The sequence below is a fragment of the Caretta caretta genome, chromosome 6 (assembly GCF_965140235.1).
Source record: "Caretta caretta isolate rCarCar2 chromosome 6, rCarCar1.hap1, whole genome shotgun sequence".
Taxonomy (NCBI): Eukaryota; Metazoa; Chordata; order Testudines; family Cheloniidae; genus Caretta; species Caretta caretta.
This window is the reverse complement of record NC_134211.1, coordinates 71,157,773-71,180,300: the sequence shown is the minus strand read 5'-3', so window position 1 is coordinate 71,180,300 and position 22,528 is coordinate 71,157,773. Positions and strand designations below refer to the sequence as shown.

Sequence of the window (22,528 nt, the reverse complement as noted above, 5' to 3'; positions counted from 1 at the left end):
ATGAAAATACAATAAATGTTGCTCTGGAAGGATTGGGGTGTGTATAAGCAGGTATTAGTGACTTTCAGCACGGTCCTTCCAGTGTTCAAAAATACTTTCTCTAGAAATATACCTAAGTCAATGCTAGTCCAGGAGATGGAGGCTCTAATGTCACACTCTTAAGAGATTTTTTGTCATGAGAGGAGCACTGGCACCAGCTCAGCACTGGCTCAGAAAATGATCTGTGATCAGTTCATTGCTTACATAAGGGAGGAAGGAGATTTTCTTTCACTTACTTACGTTTCGAACATATCACACTAAAACTGGAAATTCTACTGGTCTTTTGTCATGGTCCATGTTGACCTGTGTAAACACAAATCAGAGTTTAAATATAGCTCAGGGTTACAAACCATTTTGATTTGAATGTAACTAATATGATGTTTAATTCACAGAGTTTTCTTCACCAAAAAAGATCCCTTTTGGTTGCAGTTAGTGGTATGGTTATTTTAGTATCTATTTTGTACTGATGCTCTATAAAATAAAATCAGCAGAAGTGGAGGAATGGGTACATTCATGTATGTGTCCATTCCACTTACATCTCAATCATTCATGTATTTCTCGTTTTATTATGTGTTGCTGTGGATATCTCATTTAGTCATGTATATCTCACACAGCGAATAAGCTTGTGCTCCTGTATAGCTCATTCAATCATGTATACCCTCAAAGAAAAGTATCATACAATGTAATAGGGATAAAACCGATAAGGTTCTGTAGAGATGTGATAGGATTTTACAAAAATTACTCCAAAAAGCTAATAGAAAAATGAATCCTTTTAATACGTTTTTTTAAATCATCCCATAGAATTCTATAACAGGAATATTATTCTATATTCAAGTCCACAAATGTTCCCAAAAAACTATAAAATTATTAAATTCAAGAGGACTTTTCCATAAGAATATGTCTTCCCTTTACATATCATTACATTACCTCTGTATCATTACCCTTGGTAGATTATCTTCTCTACAGGTTCTTCTCATGGACTACTGGTTCTCCAATGCGTTCATCCTTAATGATTCATACGCAATCCAGCCTTTTAGCAAGTAGCAATAAATGGGATGCTCTCACCTTTGACAGTTATGGATGCCTTTCATCCTCTCTGTTATATGGATCTGGCACCTCAGGGGCATCAATTGTACAAAGCTTCAGGGACAAGAAATTGTGAAAGTGGAACCTATGAAGAAAAAGATGCATAAGCAACTCTTTCCCTTCATGGCAGGTATCTCACTAAATAAAACAGGCACTCAGCTAGGGCAAGAAGACAACCCATGCTTTAATTTCAGTAAGACCCTTCCACTCCATAAATAAAACTAAGAGGGGAATGGTTTAGTAAATTTGTGAAAATAAACTACACTAATATAGGTGTATTTATACCTGGTGGTTTCAATGGCATCACTAGATCTGTGTGTACACTCGGGAATAGCCTTGATTTACCAGTCAGTAGCCAGTGTAGCTGCACTACTTCTGACCCCTAATTGTCAATAAAGGCAAACTGAGGTTTGCACCAGCTGAGGTTTGCACTAGGGTTTACCCCTGCTTCAGGCACGTCCTTGCCTGTGTTTAGGGGTTGGGATCGGTGCAACTACACTATAGTACAGACAAGGCATAGGCTGGGAATTTTATATTTTGAATATGTGTGCTATCATTCCAATTTTCATGCAATGTGTTACTCGGTTATTTCTATTGTGTACTGAGTGACTCTCTTTGTACAATATTTAAGTGTTCAGGTTGGATGGCTTTAACTCTGTTTTTTTTTTCTTTTCCGACGTAAAGCCAATTATTCCGCCACTGAGGATTGCTTAACATTTCCCACAGGCTTAATGTTGTTACATCTCACCTGATATTAGATTGCAAGAAAGATTGTATTATCTTCTCAATGAGATAGTTGAAGGCCCAGAGTTTTAAAGGTATTTAGGCGTTGCTTCACTCAGCATTATGAGGTCTAACTGACTTAGGAGCCAAAGTCTCATTTTCAGGAGTAACTTCCCCAGAAGTAAGATCCTCAAAGCCCACCCAGCTTTGGCCCCTCCATCGTGATGGGAGGGTGGCAGGGCCAAAATTAACAAGTGCCATTGTGACTTGTGCACAAAGTGGGTGTGGGGAGTTGCTGTGTTGGCACATGGGTGGGTTGCAGTCACCGTGTCGCATATGAGGGTCACAACACCTCTCACATTTGGTCCTGTGGCCTCTTCATCATGACGGAGGGGCGGTGGGGTCAAAATTGAAAGAGTGGTGTTGCAATCTGGCATGGGGGGGAGGTCATAGCACTACTCAGTTTTGGTCCTGTCTCACTCCCCCATCATTTAGCAATGCTGCAATCCCCCAACTCCCCTGTGCACTAGATCCCAATGCCACTCAATTGTAGCCCCACAGACCCTCCATCATGATGGAGGACAGCAGAGCCAAAACTGAGCAGTTCTACAACACGCCTTGGAATCTATCAATCTGTGAAATGAAGAATTTACATACTTGAGTGTTTAGTAGGTCTGCTCTGGAGATGAGGGAGTGGTCTAATCTGGGAAAAACAGTTGTGTACAAAAGGGGAAAAAAGATGTAGGGCCTGATTTTTTGTAACAATCTGCCTCTTGTGCACTGCAGGAGCAGAAAGTTAATGCAGATGGTCCCATGGGAATATCAGAAAGCAGAGGGCCTCCCTAGCCGACATAAGGTATGTGGAAGAGGATCTGGGGGGGCGGGAGGAGACATGGCTAGAGAACATTGTGTTCCAGCTATTCTCTGCTCCCCACAGGCTATTAGAGGCTATGAAAAGCAGAGCAAGACAGAGCAGCCCTGAAGGAAACAAAGCTGATATCAAACCCTTTCTGAATCTAATCTCCTGTGATAACTGGGTTGTAATGGATCCCCTGGCTTGGTAATAGCTGGGTGGTAGATGGGGCCTTAGTGGTTTGCTTTCCTGTTTTGGTTACCTTAGGGGTCTGAATAAGGACAAGGTGGAGCATGATGTTAAGGCCATCCTCTGAGGCAGATAATGTCTGTCTGTCCCTCCAATGGCACCAAGTCTCCATGCCGCCATCCTGATGTGTTTCTTTTTCAATCAGGTTTTCTCTCTCAGATGGAGAATGGGACTCCCAATCTCCCTGGTGTGGCTAAAGCTGACTAGATAGTAAGTCAGGCAAGAGTTTTGTCCCAGAGTGTGGAAAAGGGGATGGCCATGCTGGGTATAGTTAGCACATTTAATGTCTCTCTCATACAGCTGCAGCCTTATGAAACCAAAGGGGGGGTCTAGAGCTTTTGAACCTCAGTGGAGTAATTATGGTCTATAAATGTTTTTCTTGCCACCAGTCCTTTCCTCCAAGCTGTCTAGCTTCACATGGAGATGTCTAGAAGTGCTAATACAAGGGAGGGGAGGGGTTGTATGATAACCCCCCCAACAAACTATCCTGGTCATAAAAATCCTCTCACCAAACATAGAAAGTGTAGCAAATGCCACCCAAACCGCAAGACAAGAATGAGGGGGCTGTCACCCTTCGAGCTAAAGAGAGATTTTCTGAAGCATTATAAAAATAACTGTAAAATGCATTTACTCAATATTTGTTAAGCATAAATTTTAACTGTCTAAACAACGTGTAAATATTTGAGAGAAATGCTAAGGACAGTTTGCTTGAGAAATGTTAAACGTGCAGTTTGATTTGGCAGAGAGAGTTATTGAATGAGTGCTCATTGCACTCTTTGGCTGTGTCTACACTAAGTTTAAAAGGTGTTTGATCATGACCAGCTAACATGTCTATAAAGAAGTTTAACTCTGCCTACATAGCTGCTAAGTAATATCTAAAATATCTTATTTTAAAAAGTGTTACCTAACACTTTAAAAAAAAAACAAAAACTTCTAGTCAAGTCTAGGTAGGACCTTTCTATGTTTGGTCCACAATTGATGGTAGGCCTAGGATCTTTTCAGCAAGAGTGAATGAAGCTGAACATATTTTGTTTTCCACCTCTTCCCAGAATTCAGTAGATACAGGCGTGCCTTATATACAGATGTTGCTCCAGCATGACCTGGTCTCCAAATCATCACATTTTCCCTCAATTCTTTTCCTCTCTGAGAACAATCAAGTGCTTTGTCTCTTTGAATACCTAAGTCCTTTTCCTTGCAATGCACTGCTCTGCTTCTTCTCTGCAGGGATGAAGGCATTTTTGGTTTTTATTTTTGAGAAAGTATTCAACCTTTGGGCTTCCCAGCCACTTTCTGCTTGAAGGAGTGCATCTTTGCATGCGTGCATTTCCACCTCTTTGATCAGCCCTAGGAGGCCAGAGAGTGGCTCATAGACACAGCTGCGGATGGGGAGGAGGAGCTGCCAGGTTGGCTTCTGCCTGGCAGAGTGTTTATCTGCAGCAGAGTTTTGGTTTTGTTGACGTTCCTATTTTCCTGTTGTCCAAGAACAAAGGGATCACTCTGACTGAACTCTCAGTAAGCCAAGAGAGGCCACATCCAGCGCTTTGTTTCATCGGGCTCTGATATCTGATGCTGCTGTTGTCTTTAGTTCTCTCCTGGCTTCCTTATTAGAAAGGTTTTGTAAACCCATCTAGTAACTCCAGGGATGTGGTATAATGAAATAACTTCATTTAAGGAAGTAGAGGCAGGTAGTTGCACCTGGTCCCATGAAACACCCAGTGTGTGGATGGGTCTTTTCACTGTGGTTAGATTATTCTCTTGGTACAACACTGTGCATTGGTGGCTAGGCTACATCTCGCAAAGGGAGGCCAGTATGGAAGTGCTATAATTCCAGTCTGGGTTGAGTCACCTTATTGATTGGGCTCCTGCCATGTTCATTAATATTATTTATTATTTATATTCCCAAAGCACCTAGGAGCCCCAGTCATGGACCAGGACCCCATTTGTGCTAGGTGCTGTACAAACAGAACAGAAAAATAGTCCCTGCACCCAAAGAGTTTGCAGCCTAAATACACTGTAATATTTAATTCAACGCAACCCCTTTACTCCAGGATGGAGATCAGCTTGGTGCAACCATTGAGGAGTCTGGATTTCTCAGAGTCCAACTGGGAACCTCAGGTATTTCCTGGGTCTAATGACTCAATTATGTCAGCTCACACCATACTGTTCCCCTCTGCCATAACTCCACATGGGACCGCAAGGCAGAATAGAATTAAATATCCAGTCACCCATGCCAGGGTGTAAAAGAACGGCCGGGGCTAGGAACTGCAGTTTTCTCTTCCACTAGTGTCCTTTCCCCCTGCTTAAACAATTGCTTTGAAGGCTCTCCAAATGGTAGAGACCAAAAACCAGGCCTGGGGAGGAGATGTGTTTTTTTTTAAAAAAAAAGAGGACCCAAGAGTGCTCGCGGGAGACAACCAGCAGCCACGCTTGATGCAGATCGCTTCTGCACGAGCCCTAAAGTCTAGGCTTCTGCGTAACTAATTCTGAGTTTAGCCAGCCAACAAAGTGCAGTAGGGAACCTAATTTAAGTTTAGTTAATGAATTCGGATTAAAAACATAGCAGACTGCCCCGCATTAGAGACCGTGTAAATGGGAGTTTACGGTATGGAGATTTTTAAAAGTCACTCACTCCCGTGGAAATTGCTTAAAACAGTTTTGCCTCTGTTTTAGGGGGAAATCTCTCTGTGCGTGCTGCGGAATTACGAGAGCAGAGTGTGAAAACTGGTGTGCAGGACAGACGAGCCTGAAGCCTGGTGTCCACTTTTATAAGAAGAACTTTCTTGACGGATGAGTCGAACCATCTGCTGCTAGCACTAATTAAAAGGGGAGTTTTCTCCTTCAAGACCTAGCCTTGGTTATTTCAGAGCTTTCGTAAAAATACTGTATTCCTCGCTCCTCGCCTGGCATCCCGGCGGGCTCGTGTTGGCTGCCTAAGGGCTAAGGCACACGCATCTCCCTCCTGCGCTTGTCTCTTGGAGCGAAATAAAGCAAGCGCCGCTTAGCTCCCTGGCTCCCGTTACAGAATGGTGCTGCTCTTAAGTTGTTTCCAAGGGGCCGCGAGCCAAGAGCTCTGCAAACAGGTGCCCCCGGGAACCTATGGATGGCAGAGAGCGAGAGCTCGCCGTTGGTGGAGTCACGAGAGACTCATGCCAATCTGGAAAGCAAAATGAAGCAGCAATTCGGAGAGCCGAGGGCCACCGGAGCCTTTAAATGTAAGGAGCTGTGGAAAAGGTCGACAGCCGTTCCGCGGCGGAGGGCGGGGACCCTTTACAGCCTGGGGTAATGTAAAGCGAACAGGAGAGTAACCCTGCACCCTAACATTCAACGCACTCTGCCACTTACTGAATCAAGCCGGCGGCTCGTCCCAGGTCCTCTCGTTGCGTTGGTGTTCGCGGCCCACCCGCGAGCGGAGGGGGAGAAGTTTGCACAGCGGAGCTCTGCCGGAGGGGCTGCTGTCGCACGGCAGAGAGCTGCGAAAGCCAGTCGGGGAGAGCCGGCAACTAGCTTCAGACCCCGCCTTTGGAGAAACTTCGCCCGGGGAGGAGGGTCTTGCAGACACAAGCTAGGGGGTGACGCGTGACTGAAAAGCGTCTCCATTCCCCAGGGGCTGGGGATCCACGGGGGTGCTGCAAAGTACCCCCCTCCCGCCCCCGAGGGAGGGCGGCTGGGGCTGTGTGGGGAAAGGTGACCGTTTAAGACAGCGGTTTCAATAGCTGGAGCCTGTCACTTCCACGGCAGGGTGGAGAGCCCGCGGGCTCACCTGCGTTGGGAGTGCTGCCCATCCCCACACCTTGGTCCTTCCCCACTTCAAGCCGAGATCTCGCTGGGGTCTGGGTGAGGTGCTGGGACTCAAACGCCCGCACCTCCCCGGGAGCTGTCCCGTCTCCGCGGTACTGAAGCCGACGGCTCGCTCGCTCAACCCGTCTCTAACCAAGGGAGCAGCCGCCGCCTCCTTCGCGGGGGACCTGCTCTCTGCTCTCCCTCCCCGCAAAGACACTATTTCCTTCCCCCTTGATCCTGAAGGAAGGAGTCGGTGACGGCCGGAGGGAAACTCCCCTGGCAGCAGAGCCTGTTCAGAGCGCCCAAAGCAGCCCAGCTATGGCTGGTGCCTTGCGGACACCCAGCTCTCCACTCCCACGCAGAGCCAATGAGCCGGTCCCCGTAGATGTCGCTTTGTATTCTCTTAGCAGGAGGCTTCTCTTGCTGCTCTCAGCGAATTCCCCAGAAACGGATCTGCAATTGGTGGGAAAGAACGGGGGACCGGTGGGGTGGGGGAGGAGGAGAGTGGGATACGGTCGCACATTAGCCCTTGTTGCTGGAGAAAACTTCAGAACTTACCCACAGCTGGTTTCCAGCCCAAGGACCTGTAGATCACTGAGGACGCGGCGAGTGGTCTGGAAACCCCACGCTGTTCATTGGGAGTATAGGGCCAAGAAGCTGTTGTTCCAATTGCCACAGAGCAGATCTCTGGTGGCGTCTGGTGATCAGGTCTCCAAGGTGGGCTTGTTTGTTTTCAGAGAGCCAGAAACTGCCCCTGAGAAAGGCAACTCTTCTTTGCGGGGCTTTCACCCTCTCCCCCCTGATTAGGCCCAGAGCTCGTGAACAGTTTGCCATCACAGGGGCATTTCTCGGAACTCGGAAGTAGAGACTCGCTTTGCGTATTCAGCCACAGCTCTCCCAATGGACACTGAAGACCTGACCTTCTTTCAGGAAGTGGGTGATGGGAGTGACTCCAATCCCAGTAAATGTCTTCTTGGGCCGTAGCAGCACAGCAGGGCAGAAACGGCTAGATGTGGGTGGCCTTGCATCCGACAGAGAACTCCCCAAACACTGACAGTTCCAGAAGGAAGATGGGACGTAAAGAAAACTACGCAGGTGGAGTTCCCAGCCTGCAGTGAAAAGAATCTACACACACTGGGCTGAACCTTCGCTGCAGCTGAGCTCCACTTTGCTCAACTGGTGCGGGGGAAAGGTAGGTCGGCTTCAGATTCCAGCACAATTTCAGCACCCTCAGAACTTCTTTAACTAGGACTGGCTGGCAACAGCTTCACAGAGCCACTCCACCTCTTGGGGCTCATCAGAGCAGAGACGCACTCTTGGCACTGCCTCTGATAGGGCCCCTGCACTGGACCCAGCTCCTAAAGGTAGATCTGGTTTTGCTGGTTTCTATGCTACCAGGGAATTCCCCTGCACTAGGGAAAACTGCAGTCACATAGTAGAGCTGGCTCCCCACCTGCTTCCCATTGAGAGAACAGTGCAAAGCTAGTTGGGGGGGGGGGCAGGGGGTATTCAGGATATGGCCCATTGTATTCAACAAAACTTAGTCTTCCTAGGTTTTGGTTTTTATTGGTAATTCTACTAACAATAATAAAAACATAAAGCAGGCCTACATTTTCTTCCTGAGTTTGGCTGTTCATAGGGTTTTCATGTAGCAACTTCACCATACACCCCAATTCCCTCTGCCAACAGACCAATTTGCACCTCAATTTATATCCAGGGTGGATTTAACAAGCCAGATGTGCCACAATGAGTCAACAAGAATAGGTCACCATCTCCCTACAGGGTTCCTCCACCTGCTAATAACATAAGCATCCTCCCATCCTGCTGCAAAATCAAGCACATGCACAGCAGATGCTAAAGGCCTGTTTCTGATTTCGTTTGCACAGGTTTTACAGAGGTGTAACTCGAATGATTTTGGTGGAATTACTCCTGGTTTATACCAGCATAAATGAGAGCTGAACCAGGCCCTGAATTTCACTGGAGATGTATCTGCTTCCATCATAATTTCCTCTGAGATTTGGGTCCTAATTCTTTTTTTCAAAGATGCCCCAGGATAACTGTAATCTCAGAAAGAAAAGGAGTACTTGTGGCACCTTAGAGACTAACCAATTTATTTGAGCATAAGCTTTCGTGAGCTACAGCTCACTTCATTGGATGCATCGTAGCTCACGAAAGCTTATGCTCAAATAAATTGGTTAGTCTCTAAGGTGCCACAAGTACTCCTTTTTCTTTTTGCGAATACAGACTAACACAGCTGCTACTCTGAAATCTAATCTCAGAATGAATTAAACAAGATAACTGAAGTATCTCAGAAGTGGCTTCATGTAGAAATGCAGCAGGAATTTGTATGAGAAATTCTTTCCACTTGTGATTCTATTGATGAATGGACCTTTTATGTTCCAATTTCAGTACAGATTTTTTTTTTTTTTTACTTCTTTAATATGATTCAACTTTAAATAAATGGATGAGAGAAAAGCTTTGCTACTGGGCTCTTCTTTTACATGGGTGCTTTGTGTGAGGCAGGTGCTTTTCCAATACAAAGTATATTTAGGACACACAAGGTTTTAGTGTTGTGTAGTACCCTGTTCTGTCATGATTGTTCTCTCCTGTATCTGACTTTAAATACACATTACAAATAATGTAAATGAGTGTAGGAAAAAAACTCAGCATGCCGCCTGTTCTCAGAATGAATGTTGCTTGTTTTGGGCGGGGTGTGTGTGTGTGTTTTTAATTGTCCAGTGAAAACTGTGGCCCTGATACTACAATCAGAATTGGATAGGTAGATGACAACTTCATTGATTTCAGGATCAGGGCCTGTAATTTGTAATGACACTCTGCTATACTTTTCTGATCAATTGATACTTAAGGGCATTTTATTTGGAGCATCCTGAATGGTGATTAGAGCTGGGCAAAATATTTGCAGTGACTTCTTCTGTTGCTGAAATTTGCTGTTTTCAAGTTCACAAAACTTTCACAAAATTTGGATTGTCAAATTAAATTTCACACACTTTTTATGGCTGCAAATTTTACAGTGAATTTTCCTATTATTTTTTCAGAGTTTTGAGATTATTTTCATTGGTCATGTAAGTGACATGGTTTGGGTTCTGCTTCCCTGATTGGATATGTCCACGTGGTTAGGAGGGTTAACAGAAGCCATTTTGATCCATTTTCTCAGGGGGAATGGCTGCATTTTGTACATGCTGCCTAAGCCAGGCAAAAAAAAACTTGATAGCAGCAGGGAGCAGCTCAGTTCACTGCTCCCTACTGCAGTGCTGCTGTTGCCAAACTAGAAATTCCCACTCACTTACACTGGGAGTGTTGTTTTATACCCTCTTTGCTCAGACATAAATAACTACTCAAGGTTCAAGGCAAGGAACAATCAAGCCTGCTGTCTAGTAAACACAACAATTACTGGACCTCATGCTGCTGCCCTTGGTGCAAATGGCAAATTTCTAACTGATATCAATGGGAGCAGGATCAGCCCCCTTGAGTGTAGTTCTCTGTATGTCTGGTTTTGGAAATAAACAATGTATAAAATAACTTTAGTTTATGAGAAAACTAGTGCTGAGTAACTAAGGGGTTGTAAAACTCTTTATCACACCACAAACACTTTCAGCTCTTTACCTAATGCCCTTTGTCCTTTGCTTTTACACCTTCATGTTTTCTTTAGGAAAAAATGGGTTCTAAAATGTCCACTAGAAATATTTCAAAAGTGCACTCCATTCTTGTACTTTTCTTTCCTTCTGTACCAGTGGCAGTTCTCAAAGAGAGGAACGTGGGGTGCTTTGCGCTTGCATTGCACATGTAACATCTGATCTTTTATAAATATTTTAAACTGTTGGCTAGGATTTGAAATACCAAATGGAAATTTTATTCTTTTGATTGACTCAGCCCACAGTCATTTACCATTTTCCTTTAAAAAATGAATTGATTGCTCATGAAAGGAGCCAGACTCGCAAGTCCCAGGGCTCAATCCTGCAAGGATCAAGTACTTTAGTTCAATACAGCAACAACAACAACAAAATGGGGGAGGGGGGAATTAAAGTTAAGAACATGAGTAGTCCCACTGAAATCAGTAGGACTATTCATGTGATTTAAATTAAGCATATGCTGAAATGTTTTGCTGGATTGGGCTGTATGCTTAGTATTTTGCAGGATCCAGCTGCTGGAGACTGAATTCCTTTAGTTAAATACAGAACAGGTAAAATACAGGCAGTAGCCATGCAAACCTCACACACACATGCTGTCTTGCCAATTTATGTCAGCTGCATTCAGTCTAGTGAACGAATCCTGAAAGACCAAGTAGCATATTTTCCATGCAGAGATACATCTATTTCAAACGCTGTATGTAGTGAGGTGGGAGGAGCCAGGCTGGGCCCACCCCTTACGCTGGAAGCAGAGGGGTGGACTAGGTAGTATAAGAGGTGGAACTTCCAACTCATTTGAGGGAGAGCCAGGGAAGGAGTTAGATGCTTCTGCTGGTTTTTGAACTAAGGACTGAGCTGTATCAACCCCTGCCTCTGGAGGAGCTGCTGGAACTGCCAGCCGTTGAGTACCCTGAGGACCCATGAACAATGAGGCCCTACAAAGAGGTGGGGGAGGAAGTAGCCCAGGGGAACCAGACATTAGTCTGACCCCTGCATGGCAGCCTACCCACTTTACAGGGGTGGCTGAGTTGTATGGGCCTGTGGTGCCTGGGCTCCAGCAATATTTGGGGCCTGGCTCCACCCATGTTTGGGGCTGGTCTCTCCCCTGGCCCTGTCTGCTGCCCCCCTGCACCTCCCCTGAGTGTCCCCTGACCCCAACTTGCTGTCCCCGTGCACCTCCCCTGGGTCTGGGAGTGTCTCTGCCTCTCCCCTACAGCTCCATGCTGACCCCGCTCTGCTGGCTCCTGGCATCAACTGCCGCTGCAGGGTTCTATTGCCCTGCATCCACTAGTGGCAAGGCAGGCTGCCCTTACCCTGCCCTTCCACCTCTGACCCTTACATTTTCCAGCAGGACCCTCCACCAGCAGGACCCTCCACCAGCACAGCCCCCCCCCCACCGTAGTCACCACTCCTGCCCCACGCTGGGCAAAGGGCAGCCCCATCCCTCACCCCCTGTGAGGCTACAGTGAGGGGTAGCAGCAGGGGAGGAGGTGCACATGTGCTGGCAGCCCCCCCCCCCCCCCCGCAGCACCCACCACAGGGGAGGCAAGGGGACTTCCTGGACCTGAGAGGAGCCCTAGAACCATGTGCAGTGACAATGGTGAGAGGTGAGTGTGCTGCCAGGGGGACGAGGGGGGCACCTCCCCCAGAGCTCACTGCTGCTGGTGGGGAGAGGGCTGGGAGGAGTCCTCTCTGGCCCCAGCTCCAGGGCAGCCTTTCAGCACCCCAAACTCCTCATCCCCACCCCAGAGCCTACACCCCCAGCCAGACCCTCAACCCTCTGCCCTAACCCTGAGCCCCTCCCAAACCCCTCATCCCTGGCCTCAGCCAGAGCCCTCACCCCCCCCCAGCACCCTAATCCTCTGCCCCAGCCCTGAGCCCCCTCATGTATCATGAACCCCATAGCCCCACCCCACAGCCCTCACCCCAACACTCTGCCTGAGCCCTGAGCCCCTCCCCAAACCCCTCATAGAATCATAGAATATCAGGGTTGGAAGGGACCCCTGAAGGTCATCTAGTCCAACCCCCTGCTCGAAGCAGGACCAATTCCCAGTTAAATCATCCCAGCCAGGGCTTTGTCAAGCCTGACCTTAAAAACCTCTAAGGAAGGAGATTCTACCACCTCCCTAGGTAACGCATTCCAGTGTTTCACCACCCTCTTAGTGAAAAAGTTTTTCTTATATCCAATCTAAACCTCCCCCACTGCAGCTTGAGACCATTACTCCTCGTTCTGTCATCTGATACCATTGAGAACAGTCTAGAGCCATCCTCTTTGGAACCCCCTTTCAGGTAGTTGAAAGCAGCTATCAAATCCTCCCTCATTCTTCTCTTCTGCAGGCTAAACAATCCCAGCTCCCTCAGCCTCTCCTCATAAGTCATGTGTTCTAGACCCCTAATCATTTTTGTTGCCCTTCACTGGACTCTCTCCAATTTAGCCACATCCTTCTTGTAGTATGGGGCCCAAAACTGGACACAGTACTCCAGATGAGGCCTCACCAATGTCGAATAGAGGGGAACGATCACGTCCCTCGATCTGCTCGCTATGCCCCTACTTATACATCCCAAAATGCCATTGGCCTTCTTGGCAACAAGGGCACACTGCTGACTCATATCCAGCTTCTCGTCCACTGTCACCCCTAGGTCCTTTTCCGCAGAACTGCTGCCTAGCCATTCGGTCCCTAGTCTGTAGCGGTGCATTGGATTCTTCCATCCTAAGTGCAGGACTCTGCACTTATCCTTATTGAACCTCATCAGATTTCTTTTGGCCCAATCCTCCAATTTGTCTAGGTCCTTCTGTATCCTATCCCTGCCCTCCAGCGTATCTACCACTCCTCCCAGTTTAGTATCATCCCCAAATTTGCTGAGAGTGCAATCCACACCATCCTCCAGATCATTTATGAAGATATTGAACAAAACCGGCCCCAGGACCGACCCTTGGGGCACTCCACTTGATACCGGCTGCCAACTAGACATGGAGCCATTGATCACTACCCATTGAGCCCGACAATCTAGCCAGCTTTCTACCCACCTTATAGTGCATTCATCCAGCCCATACTTCCTTAACTTGCTGACAAGAATACTGTGGGAGACCGTGTTAAAAGCTTTGCTAAAGTCAAGAAACAATACATCCACTGCTTACCCTTCATCCACAGAACCAGTAATCTCATCATAAAAGGCGATTAGATTAGTCAGGCATGACATTCCCTTGGTGAATCCATGCTGGCTGTTCCTGATCACTTTCCTCTCATGCAAGTGCTTCAGGATTGATTCTTTGAGGACCTGCTCCATGATTTTTCCAGGGACTGAGGTGAGGCTGACTGGCCTGTAGTTCCCAGGATCCTCCTTCTTCCCTTTTTTTAAAGATTGGCACTACATTAGCCTTTTTCCAGTCATCCGGGACTTCCCCCGTTCGCCACGAGTTTTCAAAGATAATGGCCAATGGCTCTGCAATCACAGCCGCCAATTCCTTCAGCACTCTCGGATGCAACTCGTCCAGCCCCATGGACTTGTGCACGTCCAGCTTTTCTAAATAGTCCCTAACCACCTCTATCGCCACAGAGGGCTGGCCATCTCTTCCCCATTTTGTGATGCCCAGCACAGCAGTCTGGGAGCTGACCTTGTTAGTGAAGACAGAGGCAAAAAAAGCATTGAGTACATTAGCTTTTTCCACATCCTCTGTCACTAGGTTGCCTCCCTCATTCAGTAAGGGGCCCACACTTTCCTTGGCTTTCTTCTTGTTGCCAACATACCTGAAGAAACCCTTCTTGTTACTCTTGACATCTCTCGCTAGCTGCAGCTCCAGGTGCGATTTGGCCCTCCTGATTTCATTCCTACATGCCCGAGCAATATTTTTATACTCTTCCCTGGTCATATGTCCAACCTTCCACTTCTTGTAAGCTTCTTTTTTATGTTTAAGATCCGCTAGGATTTCACCATTAAGCCAAGCTGGTCGCCTGCCATATTTACTATTCTTTCGACTCATTGGGATGGTTTGTCCCTGTAACCTCAACAGGGATTCCTTGAAATACAGCCAGCTCTCCTGGACTCCTTTCCCCTTCAAGTTAGTCCCCCAGGGGATCCTGACCATCCGTTCCCTGAGGGAGTCGAAGTCTGCTTTCCTGAAGTCCAGGGTCCGTATCCTGCTGCTTACCTTTCTTCCCTGCGTCAGGATCCTGAACTCAACCAACTCATGGTCACTGCCTCCCAGATTCCCATCCACTTTTGCTTCCCCCACTAATTCTACCCGGTTTGTGAGCAGCAGGTCAAGAAAAGCGCCCCGCCTAGTTGGCTCCTCTAGCACTTGCGCCAGGAAATTGTCCCCTATGCTTTCCAAAAACTTCCTGGATTGTCTATGCACCGCTGTATTGCTCTCCCAGCAGATATCAGGAAAATTAAAGTCACTCATGAGAATCAGGGCATGCGATCTAGTAGCTTCCGTGAGCTGCCGGAAGAAAGCCTCATCTACCTCATCCCCCTGGTCCGGCGGTCTATAGCAGACTCCCACCACTACATCACTCTTGTTGCACACACTTCTAAACTTAATCCAGAGACACTCAGGTTTTTCTACAGTTTCGTACCAGAGCTCTGAGCAGTCATACTGCTCCCTTACATACAGTGCTACTCCCCCACCTTTTCTGCCCTGCCTGTCCTTCCTGAATAGTTTATAACCATCCATGACAGTACTCCAGTCATGTGAGTTATCCCACCAAGTCTCTGTTATTCCAATCACGTCATAGTTCCTTGACATCACCAGGACCTCCAGTTCTCCCTGCTTGTTTCCAAGGCTTTGTGCATTTGTATATAAGCACTTGAGATAACCTGATGATCGCCCCTCATTCCCAGTATGAGGCAGGAGCCCTCCCCTCACAGACATTCCTGCCTGTGCTTCCTCCCGGTATCCCGCTTTCCCACTTACCTCAGGGCTTTGGTCTCCTTCCCCCGGTGAACCTAGTTTAAAGCCCTCCTCACTAGGTTAGCCAGCCTGCTGGCAAAGATGCTCTTCCCTCTCTTCGTAAGATGGAGCCCGTCTCTGCCCAGCACTCCTCCTTCATGGAACACCATCCCATGGTCAAAGAATCCAAAGCCTTCTCTCCGACACCACCTGCGTAGCCATTCGTTGACTTCCACGATTCGACGGTCCCTACCCAGGCCTTTTCCTTCCACGGGGAGGATGGACGAGAACACCACTTGCGCTTCCAACTCCTTTATCCTTCTTCCCAGAGCCACGTAGTCCGCAGTGATCCGCTCAAGGTCATTCTTGGCAATATCATTGGTGCCCACGTGGAGAAGCAGGAAGGGGTAGCGATTTTAGAAATGTGTGGGTTTAGCCGGAATTAACTCAGATTATCCCTAATGAGAATTAAAGCAATTTAGTTATTCAACATGATTAAAGAGAGGCACAGACCTCTTCTGCTGCATTGATTTCAGTTGTTTGCAAAGGTAAATCTAATCTTAAACCTTGATTGGGCATTGAATGGTTGCTGAATGATAATATTAATGCCACTGATTGTGCTAATTAGTCTCTTTCATTAAATTACACGTTGTTAAAACAAATGTGCTGGTAATGTGAGATGAAATGCAACCAGGGCATAACTGGTCTCTTGACCTGAAGGATGGACTTATGCTAAGGTACTGCAGAGTCCTCAGTTGTGCACTGACTGTGACTGATCCAAGGCCAAATTGTTTGTGTATGTGTTTGGGATTGGGGTTGTCCTGAAGAATGGCTAGTGTTTCTGAATAACTGCTAAGTAGCCGTGGCCAGATCACTGGCTACCCCAGAGAAGAGAGATCACGCTTGCACTCCCCCCAAATCTGGGCTAGAAGAGCAGATAGGAGCTAGGCAGGGACTCTCCCCTTCCCTACAGACCCTGGATGATGCTGTGGCAGATCTTTGCTGCCCTGGGAAGAATCCCCACACACAGGCACTTCATAGGACTACCCTAGCTTGGCCTCCAGAGGCCTCTTGCAGGTGCCCATGTAGGATGAATACTAGGTCTCAGAGGAGGTGAGACAGTAGCACAAGTGCTATAGAGATTCTGGAGCAGCTCTGGGTTTCAGAGTTGCCCATAAACAGCCTTGATAGGGTTGGTGTAACTTTGAGCAGCTCTCTGGATTGCCTAAATTATGCTGTTACCTAACAGTCCAGAATCCAAAGGGCCCTTTCTCCTCTTGGCCTGTTCCTGTGTGTGCTGAATTTCTTGGAAACCCAAAGCACAATCTTACCCCTAACTTTTAAGATCCTATTGGAAAGACCCATGAACTGCAAATTGCATGGAACTCAGTTTATCTACTTCAGAAGGATGATGGGATGAGTTGTTTGGTGGAATTTAAAATTGGGGTTTCAGGAAGTCTATTGCTGAAATCATGGCCCCACTGAAGTATATGGGAGTTTTGATGCCAGGATTTCACCCCTAGACTCCCTGGAACCACAAATTTAAATTCCACCATACTCTTTCTGATATAGGAAACAATTTTTAAGTACATCTACATGTACCACATCATATTCTCCCATTATATTGGTTACATCATAAGATTTAGAAAGTTATCAGCAACAATTAATGACTTGCCTGGCTGATATTCTAATTTTAAGTTATACAAGTACAACTGAAAAAATAAGCTTTGTATCTGAGGTGGAATGTTTGTCATATTCCTTTTGAAAAAAGAAAAGGAGTACTTGTGGCACCTTAGAGACTAACCAATTTATTTGAGCATAAGCTTTCGTGAGCTACAGCTCACTTCATTGGATGCATACTGTGGAAAATACAGAAGATGTTTGTTTTTATACACCCAAATCATGGAAAAAATGGGTGTTTATCACTACAAAAGGTTTTCTCTCCCCTCACCCCACTCTCCTGCTGGTAATAGCTTATGTAAAGTGATCACTCTCCTTACAATGTATATGATAATCAAGGTGGGCCATTTCCAGCACAAATCCAGGTGAAAATATTGAAAATATTAACTAATGGTTTATGACCTGTTTCTGCCAATACAGATCTACCAGATGTAAATATGTGAAATTTTTTTGCATGCAAAAACTAATGCCAAAGCCTCTTTTTCTATTTAAACATACTGAAATTCCATTTTTTACGTAGCTTGAGATGTATAAGCAACAGGTTTCCTTGGATCACCATACTTTTTAATCAAACTGCTCCTGGGCCTTGTTTGGATGCATCTGAAGACAATTTTGTAAGTCTGTTACTATAAAATATTTTAATACTGGAGCTGTTTTTATTAGTTAGTTAAGCTGCTTAAATTCTTGTTGATGTTGACAGTCCCATTTCCACTGATTATTTTTACAAAGTAAAGCCCTTTAATTTTTTTTTTTGCTAGTTTAGGTATGTGTTTTTTCCTACAAAATTAACCAGAGCCAAAAATTTCTGTAATGACATCTGTATACAGTGTTGTTATAGACGTGTTAGTCCCAGGATATTAGAGAGACAAGGTGGATGAAATAATCTTTTATTGGACCATCTTCTGTTGGTGAGAGAGACCAGCTTTTGAGCTACATGGAGCTCTTTAGGTCTGCAAGACATGTATGTTCTGGGAGACCTGAAGAAGAGCTCTGTGTAAGCTTGAAAACTTGTCTTTCTCACCAACAGAAGTTGTTACAGTAAAAGATATGACCTCACCCTTTTTGTCTTCATAACAACTCCTTATCTTTTGGGTAAGCAATATTATCAATGGTTTGTATTCATTATTGATCACTCTGCAATCCCTGTCTAGTCAGTTTTTCTCCTAGAAACATTAATTCTTGCACTCTAAATTTACATTTATTTTTGTTAAGTTTCAGTCCTGCTTCTTTAGCTCTAGATAATGCTTCAGTTAATCTTATATCATGCTTTTCTAAAGTTCTTCCCCATATTATTATGTCATCTGTGTGCACTTGGGCGCCATCTAGATTTTCAAAATTCTTTTGTATTGCTCTATGAAACACCTCTAGAGCTGTACATAATCCAAAAGGTAATCTTTTAAAACACAAACATCCAAAAGTTGTGCTAAACTTACACAGCAATTGACTTTCTTGCTCAAATGGTATTTGCCAAAATCCATTTGAAGCATCTAAAGTAGAAGAGTGCTTTGCTCCTGACATTTGTCCAAGTATTTCTTCCCTGGTAGGTATTTTTAAATGTTCCCTATTAATATACTTATTTAAGTCTTTTGGATCTAAACAGAAATGCAAGGATCTATCTTCCTTTTCTATTGTTACTAATGAATTCACCCCACTCAGGCCTGGTCTACACTACAAACTTAGGTAGACAGAAGCTGCCTTATGTTGACCTGATAATGTAAGCATCTACACTACCAGGTCCCTTCTGCTGACCTAACTCACCTGTTACATGTACTTAATTACTCCACCTCCACGAGAGGCATAGTGCTTAATTTGATCTTCATGGGTCAACAGAGACAGTGTAGATGCAGTGTTGTGCAAGTTGACTGAATTGGCCTCTAGGAGGTATCCCACAATGCTCTGCTGTGACTGCTCTGGAGATCATTTTCAGTTCTGTTTCTGAGCAGCCAGGTACACAGGAAACAGCCCCTCTCCTGTAAAAGCCCCGGGAACTTTTGATTTCCCATTTCCTGTTTGATCAGTGTGGAGAGCTCTCCAGCACAGCTGATTATGGCAACTCGGTGCCCCAAACGTGCAGGGAGTACATAGGAGGGGGTGGGCCTTATTGGTGTGTGGGGAGAAGAGTCTGCACAGGCACAGCTCTGACCCAGTAGAAGAAACACAGACCTCTACGAGGAGATCACACAGGGCATGGGGAAGAAGGACTACAGTAGGGACTACCCCCCAAATGCAGTGTGAACACCTCCCAGGAGTCTGATTCCTAGGCCACCTGAGGCAACAATGAGGAGGACATTCTGGACAAGGAAGAGAATGGGAGACCGGTGAACAGTGGATCCATTCTCCCCAAGAGCTGTTTTTAACTCTGGAGCCCAGTCAGGTGCAGGACAGCATGATGCCAAGGAAGGCACCTCTGGTGAATATGCAATCTCAATCAAACTGTAGGGGTTACATGCTATTATAGTGTATGTATAATCTGAAGAAAATGTGAGATGCAGTGTGTATCTGCTTCCCAGTGGCCACTCCAGCTACTCAGAGGCTGCCCCCTGGAAAAGACTGTTTATGTGCACAGGGATGGCTTGGGAATCTTCCCTGGAGATCAGTAGGAAGCTTTCATGGAGGTACTCTGCAATCCTTTGCAGAAAGTTTCTGGGGAGGGCTGCCCTTTTCTTCTACCACCGTAGGACACTTTCCCACACCACTCCAGTATATTAACTCTTCTGGCATCATTACAGCACACAGCATGGTAGCATAAGGACCAGGTCTGTACCCAGAACCTTGCAGCACCTGTTCCCTTACCACTTCTGTTATCAGTCTCCAGAGGCTATCACATGGCATCACCTAGGGGAAACAGGAAGTTTTCATTACAAGTGCTCATACCAGAAACAATAGAGTCTTTGATCTCCCACCCGTGGTGACTTCTAGGTCTCTCAACCATGCTTTCCCTAACATGCTGGTGGTTTGGTTGGCATGGATTGGCATTGACCTCAGATTCTGCAAGTCCAGGGTGACTATTACCAGCAGCGTTAAGGGAAGGAGGTGGATGGGCTTCCTGTGTTCTTTCGTGGCCGCAAACCCCACCTCCTGGAGTCACCTGGGACAAAGACCACAATTTGGGAGTCTTAACGCTGGTCCGTGGTCTCAAAGCAACGTATTGCTAGGGGGAGGGGGCATTGTCCACCTATGCTCCCAATGCAGATTTCCCCAAGTTGTCCACCATGGCTGGAACAGCAAACCTGTTAGTTGAATAGCTTAGGAGTCTGATTATGGCCTGGCTTGCACTTTAGTGTAATAAGGGGAATATTTTTTAAATAGGAACCTTGCACTAGACCCAGGGTATGTGCTGACAATGGTTGCCTTGTGCTTTGCATGCCTTACAATGGAAACCTTGTCCTTCAGCACATCCTTCACACCAGCACAGAGGTTTTCGCAGATGAGAAGATAGGGAAAAAAAGGACAAGTGGTGACATATTCAGCAAGATAATGAACACCTCTTGGACAGCTGAGATGGAGCTAAGAGCCTGGAGGATTTCATTGTCTGAAAAACTGGATATGGACATGGAAAGCAGGAGAGCATCCCAGGAACATGAGATGCTGTGGAATATGAAGGACCAGTCAGACATGTTGAGCTTCAAGAAAATACACTGGAGGCTAGACTCCCTCTGCAGCTCCTGCAGAACTGCCAACAAGCATCATCCTGTTCCAAATTCCCCTCCCCCAAACATTCCAGGAGGTGGGGGAGAAGTTCAGCATCCTTTCCACTCAACACCAGCGGAGGGTACCAAGAACAAAAGGCAGCCATTTGAAGGCGATTGATGGTCAAGACTACTCTGCTGTCACAGACAAGCTGACTTGGTTTCTCCCCTCCCAATTTTATCACACCATTTGCCCCAGGTTAAATTATTTTAGTGTTCTTTAAGTTTCTTTGTGTGTGCAATAAAAGTAAATGTTTCAAGAATGAAATGCTTTCTTTATTCCAATCAAGGGGATTTGGGTGTGGGGAGGAGGTATAGGGAAACTGATGTAACTGAGGGGATGGTATGGGAAGGCACAACACAGATAAGGGGCGCACGTTACTGTGGTGGCCGGCGTACGGCTTCATGAGTCATGGGAGCAAGGGGAAAGCTGGGTCTCCCAGGATCATGATTGGCATGTCAACATCATCAATGGTTATTTTGCAGTCTGGAAAGCAAGTCCCGGATTGTGGCTTTCTGAACACCTTGTTGTGCACCTTTCCTGTCCATCCCATGTTGATGTCTGTAAAATGCCCCCTGTCATCTGTTAAGGAAAAGTTAGCACATGTGACTCCATTTTGGTTTGGGGCCCACTATTGTCTAAAAGCAAGCACATCATGCACCAGGAGGAGTGTTCCTTAGATACTGCAGTCCTGTGAAAATCCTCCTCCTCCTTGTCTCCAGCCTGCCTTGACTCCCGGTATCTGTTCTTTGTCAGTCCCTAAACTCCCTATCTCCTGGCCTTTGATGTGAGGCCTCCCATCCTGATAATAAAAGTTACTGATGCATGGCTTTAGGACCATGCTGTGTAATTAACATACTAGTTTAGCACCGAGGAATGCACCAAGCAGGGATAGGTGGTAGCTAAGAAAAGGGTTTGTTTATTGGCTAAGGTTTCCGATGCACGAGGGCAACATGCTTTGCTAAAAAGTATATAACCTTTGTATAATCTGTATTCGGGGTCCCCTCCTGGCTAGCAGGGGGGGCACCACGCTCGAGCGTAGTAAACTTAGTATTTTTTGGGAACTCTGCAGTTGTGGACTTTGTTTATGTGCCTCAGGGTATGTCTACACTACGGAATAAGGTCGAATTTATAGAAGTTGGTTTTTTATAAATCGGTTTTATATATTCAAGTGTGTGTGTGTGTCCCCACAGAAAATGCTCTAAGTGCATTAACTCTGCAGAGTGCTTCCACAGTACCGAGGCTAGAGTTGACTTCCGGAGCATTGCACTGTGGATAGCTATCCCACAGTTCCCGCAGTCTCCGCTGCCCATTGGAATTCTGGGTTGAGATCCCAATGCCTGATGGGGCTAAAACATTGTCACGGGTGGTTCTGGGTACATATCGTCAGGCCCCCGTTCCCTCCCTCCCTCCGTGAAAGCAAGGGCAGACAATCATTTCGTGCCTTTTTTCCTGAGTTACCTGTGCAGACGCCATACCACAGCAAGCATGGAGCCTGCTCAGGTAACCATCACCCTGTCTCCTGGGTGCTGGCAGACGCGGTACGGCATTGCTACACAGTAGCAGCAACCCCTTGCCTTGTGGCAGCAGATGGTACAGTATGACTGGTAGCCATCATCGTCATGTCCGAGGTGCTCCTGGCCACGTCGGATGGGAGCGCCTGGGCAGATGTGGGCGCAGGGACTAAATTTGGAGTGACTTGACCAGGTCATTCTCTTTAGTCCTGCAGTCAGTCCTATTGAACCGTCTTATGGTGAGCGGGCAGGCGATACGGACTGCTAGCAGTCGTACTGTACCATCTTCTGCCGAGCAGCCATGAGATGTGGATGGCATGCAGTCCTTCTGCACCGTCTGCTGCCAGCCAAAGATGTAAAAGATAGATGGAGTGGA

General features: G+C 46.4%; 1 protein-coding gene across 2 annotated transcripts in view; it reads right to left on the bottom strand.

Moving 5' to 3' along the window:
- The window catches only part of LOC125638956 (prolactin-releasing peptide receptor-like), a 39,978-nt gene that overhangs the window by 5,929 nt on the left and 11,521 nt on the right, over window positions 1–22,528 (bottom strand). Inside the window, exons 2-4 of one of the 2 annotated variants that reach the window (XM_048855276.2) lie at window positions 19,742–19,783; window positions 1,105–1,210; window positions 280–342 (exon numbers count right to left, since the gene is read on the bottom strand). The gene's annotated coding sequence lies outside the window, so the exon portion shown is untranslated. Of the gene's footprint in view, window positions 1–279; window positions 343–1,104; window positions 1,211–6,292; window positions 6,524–19,741; window positions 19,784–22,528 lie in introns of those variants that run through there. The other variant, XM_048855277.2, reaches the window with a different exon arrangement.